Raw genomic sequence first — 6,000 nt, 5'->3', positions numbered from 1 at the left:
ATTTTTATCCTTTTTTTTTTTTTACTTCATTTGAATATTAATTGTTTAGTTGTGAGTGCTTCTAAATATTTGCTTCTTTTATCTTCTTTATAGTTATCCAACTTTAGATAAACTTAAAATTTTTGAAATAAAATTATTAGATGTGGATTATCAATTTACATGATTTGTATTATGAGGATGATGATGATGATGATAAAATAATAGAGAAATAGTAGTGCATAGTAATAGTGTATATACCCAAAAAAAAATACGTAGTAATGGTAGTAGTAGTAGTAGTAGTAGTAATAATAATAATAATAATAATAATAATAATAATATAACAATAGTACGTGGCAATAGTAGCAACAATGAGAATAAATAGAAAATAAAAAAACAGTAGTAGTAAGGATAATAAATTTAAAAAACTAGTAATAGGGCATAGTAATTATAATATAATATTAGTAATAAAAATAGCAGAGTTCATTTAGAACTCTTTCACAGCTTTCTTAAGCTTATCCTTCCACGTATTATAATTTCACCTAATCTCTTATTTTTAAAATTGATAACTAAAGTTGTATTCCATTATATGCATGAAAGTTAGAAAAATTGTGAAAACATGTTGATTTCATTAAGTAACTGAATCAAAATTTGTTACCGTAAGATTATATGAATTTGATTATTTGTTAAGGAAAGTAGTGTGTTGAATTGATCAAAATACAAATTTTGGAGATCTTAAATGGAGGTATGACATTAATTCTAAAAGATCCGTGAAAGTAAAATATTCAATGAAATATTGCTATTGAAATTGCCTAATAAGATTTTTTTTTAAGTGGAATCTATTGAAATTTAGTGAATTAAAAAAGTGATAAACACACTATGTACTTGGAACATATCATGAAAATTTTTGTTACTATTATATTATTATGGTTGTTTACAATTAGCATAACATTTATTTTTGTATAGATATAATTATGGAATTTCAAATTTCTATATGTGATGAATTCAAATATCTCATGAATATGAAATGAATATTCGAACATTTTCTTTTAAGATAATATAATTTAACATGCTCAAAGTACTATTAAAAATTAATAAAATGAGTAGGATCGGGAGTAGAGTGATGGACGTTATGAGGGGCAGAGGGGTGTGGTGGATGGGTAGGTGGGATGATGGATGTAGGTGGTGTTTGGGAGTGCAAGTAGGAATTTTTTTTTTTAAAACAAAATTAAGAATTTAAATATTTTTTGGGGGTTGGGATCAGTGTAGGGTGGGGGGAAGGTAAGAAGAAAATGGTTAAAAAAAATCAAAAAAAAATTATGTGGGTGGTGGGGGGGGTGGTTGAGGGTAGGAGGAGGAGGTGTTGGATAGCCGATCGGGATGGATAGTGGGAATTAGGGGTAAAGTAAAAAAGTTGGTTAAAGAATAAACATAAAATTATTCTTTATTTTTCTTTTTTGGCTAGGGGAGGATAAGATTGGAGGTGGGGTAAGAAACTTTTTTTAATAAAAAAATTTTAAAAGTTAAAAAAATAAAATTGGGGATGATGGAGTAGGCAAATGTGAGTGATGGGGTGAGGTTTGGTATGGTGGCTGATTTTGAAAGTAGCATGAGAGATTTTAATTGACTTAATTTAGAAGATATAATATTAATCATAAATAAAATATTTAAAGATATCAATGACGAAATCAAACAATAAAAAAAATTATAAACAATAAGTATGAAAATTTAAAGAAAAATAATAAATTGTATGTGCTTAATTTTTGAATTAAGATTTGTGATATTTAAATTATGAATTAGAAGTTTTGTAATTCACACAATTAATTACTTTTAGTATTTGAAATGAAATCGAAAGGTAATTTTTTTTAAAAAAATGTAGTTAGTAGTTAATTTTGAATTGATGGATTAAAAAATCAGAAATTAGAAATGAAAATTAAGGAATATAATTATATGTCTTAATTTATTAAAAATATAAAGGTAAAAATTCAAAAATAAAATTAATAATTATTTGATATCTAATATTTTATTATTTTAAAAAATCAATTAATGGAATATGATTGAAAAAACTACTAATATTATTCTTTTCATATAAAAACATCTAAAATAATTAAAATTGTGATTAATTATCATGTTTCAGTTGTAACTTTATATTCACAATTGTTTTTAATATTTCACTGTGTCTTGAAATATGTTAATATGATGTAATAAAATATAATTAAATTTATAATTTCAAATTGAATAAGTTAATATATTTTAATAAATATTTTTAAAAAATATCTCGCGCATTGTACGGGTACCTATGCTAGTTATATATAAATAGATAAAAGTTGCTGGTGCACACCTTTTTCTACGAAAAAATATATTTTTAACAATGAAAAATAGGCTTTAGCTACGAAAATTGCACTTGAACATATATAAATTTCAATCTTCATTTTATTTCATATTTTTGACATTTTAAAAGCTAGGAAGCTCTGTTTTTTGCGATTCTCGATCCATTTTTCTCATATAATCAGTTACTATGTGATTTTACCTTTACTTTTTTCATTTTCAAGAATATCTATTTTGTTTTTCATGATTCCTAACCAAAGTTAAGATTTCAAATTTATTCCACCATTTTCACCATTTCTAGGGCTTGAGAGAGCACGAATTTGAGCGTTTTCAAAGGAGTTTTTGAGACTTCTTTTGTGGGTATGTTTCTAAACCTTGTATTTATCATTTTCCTGCTGATTTCATTGCAAATTCATCTTCAAATCTTTGATTTTAAATTCAATTTTGGGATTTTTATTGAGAAGCTTAAAAATGGTTTTTAGACCTAGTTTTTAACTCATTTTTGTGTGAGTTTTTAACTATAGGCTCCTAATGTTATGCAGAACGTATTTCTAAAATAAAGTTTTAGTTTTAACCTTTTTTCTTTGGTTAATGTTTGAACTATTTCTAGACCCAGATAAAATATAATTGATATGGATATCATTGGACACCTTTTGACTTATGGATGTCATGTTTGATTAGATTGGATGCATTTGGTGTTGATTCATAGGAGTAGAGCTTTAGGTTGATGCTTTGAACTGTGTTTTGAGGAAAATAAAATGTGCGGCCGCACATCATTATATGCGGATATACATGTGTCTACATGTGGACCTGACATTCTGAAATAGTGTCACTTTTCATGAACCACTGCTTCTTTTCTGAAGCAATACCTTTTGTTTAAAAATACTTAATGTTTTCTCAAGTATATATATGAAATTTTGAAGTTAAAATCACTCTTTTCCTTGAAAATCTCAAGTGTGATTTACTACCTTGAGTGAGTTCAGAATTTGACAGAATTTGAGGTGCCACCTTTATATTGATGTGCTTCATTTTATCTAGGATGATATATTCTATATAATCTTGGATACTTGAGGGAAATAATCTTCTTAAGGACAAATCATGAATTCAGTAGACTTGAATTTTTCTATCTCCATCTTTTTCTTATTGGGTTTTCTATTTTTCAGAAAATACTTTAAACTTCCTTCTATTGTTCTTAAGAGTTTTGAACTTGTTGTCGAAGTTCATGTTGTGAATATAATTTTTATTTACTCAAAAAATAATAAATACTTTTCTGCATACTTATTCTGGTTGATCCACACAATCCTCTATTCTCATGAAATAATACATACTAACTAACATCTAACAAGGCGCTACATCATAGACATATTGAGAACGGAGATGATTGTACCCATATAAAAATGGTAGTAATGGAATGCCATTTCCTGAGGTTTATTTAAAAAGTCTCTATTTCTTGAAAATCAAAGCCCAAAGATCTATGAATTAGCACATGATTGGCTCTCATCTTTTATGAATTAGCCCATAATTGACTATCAAATCAGACAAACGCCCTACATTTTTTTAATCTCTAGATAAAGAGTTGTCAATGAGCCTTTGAAGATTTGAAGGTTGCCTATATGTGTCATAGGGAATTTAAAGCGAACTCTTCTAAGCTAAAGATGAAAGAATGATTGTTGTGTCTTTGATCCATAAAAAAGAATCTTATATCCATACCTTTATCTACTAGTCATGACTCGCTATTTTCAAAGATGGAGGACCGGCTAATGAAGATATTATACCCAGAATGTGCACTATATGCCAAGTTATGTTACTTCAGAATATTGGATTCCACAGCTCCAAGAATTACAACATTCTATTAGTATGAGATGAAAAGAGAAAAGAAGAAAGACAAAATCAAGTGTCATATATGTGAATATGCTTCAAGAATGAACAATTACATCTAACACGACAAATCTCAGTTGGGAGATCTAATAGTTCTAAATTTCTCTCAATATAGGTCATTAAGCATCATAAAATGATCAAACACAAGTAGGAAAGCAAAAATATTCAGGTGAAATCAGTATTTACTTCAATATGATTAAAAAATAGTAAGAATAACAATAATTCCGTAGAAAGCAGGCCTCTTATTAAAATATGCATTAATATATTATTATGACACTATAACCTAAAACTGCAGATGCTACATATTTTCACCCTCCTATTGCTCCTTTTTCATTTCTTAGGTATGGATAATCAAGAGAAAATTTCTTTGTTTTTTTCTTTTATTTTTCAAGATCGTTCAATATCAAAACATCTCAAGTTAAATTTATTATTTTTGCAAATACATAGAGTCATTAATCAAGTCATGTCTGCAAGAAAACTTATTTGTAATCTCAAAATTTCAGAAAAAATACCAAATTATGTTAAGCACGCCTTATCAAAACCAATCAACAACACTTGAGCTTGCTTAGGAAGGGAAGTGCACAACCGAAACTTATATCCCTTGGAATACAATTCATGTTTACATTTTTATTGCTACCAACATATCCATGCACTATATTCGTTCACAGACGTCTAAGCAATTCACACTCATCACCCAGCAGATTGAACAGATGTTTTTGACGTGTTCCTATATATCGAAGAAAATGAAACAACATAAATATGATATAGTTATGCAACAGATAAGAAAACATGCAATGAAGAACACCCATCACAATTAAAACATGCAATAAAGAGCACTAATTGTTTTGTTGAATCTAAGCTTAAAGATTGATTCTTTATTTTATACTTTCTTCAATATTAGTTTTCCTAGTATGTTTTATTATGAAAATTTTCAATTGATAATGAACCGAATTTCAAAAAGAAACTGGAACTAGAACTAAGAAACTTTAGTAATCAAATCTTGGTGAACAATTTAATGGAAATTAATTGCACATATATATAAAATATCATCTTCAAAAAACTAGAGAAAGCGATTGATGATTTCTGAATAAAATTGGTCTCTCTCCAGTAATCAAGATGAATATCACATGGGAGCGTAGTGCTATATGAGTGTGATAAAAAAATTATTTTATAATCATTTTCTTGAAAATATGATCTCGATCATGCTATTCACAAACAATGTCACTTTGAAATTCATTATTCCATAATAGATCTAATATAATGGTTGCGTAATATTCTTAGGATAAAAAGTAATCACCTTCCAATACAGAATAACTTTATATTCAAGTCTATATTGACTGAGAAAATTTATTAAAACTTGTAATAGAGAAAAATATAAAAGATTTTTGTTTTTGGGTGTACTCCATGAATTTTCCATACTTTTTAAGATGGTTCAAAAGGAAAGAGAGAATTCCTAACAGGACATCCAAATTGACAACTGGTAGGGCCGTAGACGTCACATAATTTGAGAGTTCTTGGTGAAATTAGAAGGAACTAGATTAAATGATTATTGACCATTAATATATGAGTAAGGTTTGTTGCAAAACTTTAAAGAATTTATCATAAAATGGTAAATCATTAAACAGTGACATAAATTTGAAGAATGATAAAAATACTAACCTTGTTTTATTACAATAAGTGAATCAAGGAAATTGAATCTTCTAAATCTTGATATCGCTCTTTAGTTGTTTCTTCTCAGAGATGGATAGAAAACAAAAAGATGTAATGTGATGTCCGACTCAGGGACCAATTATATATAATACATTTAAGTGCCTTTTC

This window comes from Capsicum annuum, chromosome 1 (assembly GCF_002878395.1).
Source record: "Capsicum annuum cultivar UCD-10X-F1 chromosome 1, UCD10Xv1.1, whole genome shotgun sequence".
Classification (NCBI taxonomy): domain Eukaryota; kingdom Viridiplantae; phylum Streptophyta; class Magnoliopsida; order Solanales; family Solanaceae; genus Capsicum; species Capsicum annuum.
The sequence above is the reverse complement of the archived record's forward strand: the minus strand, read 5'-3'. Positions refer to the sequence as shown.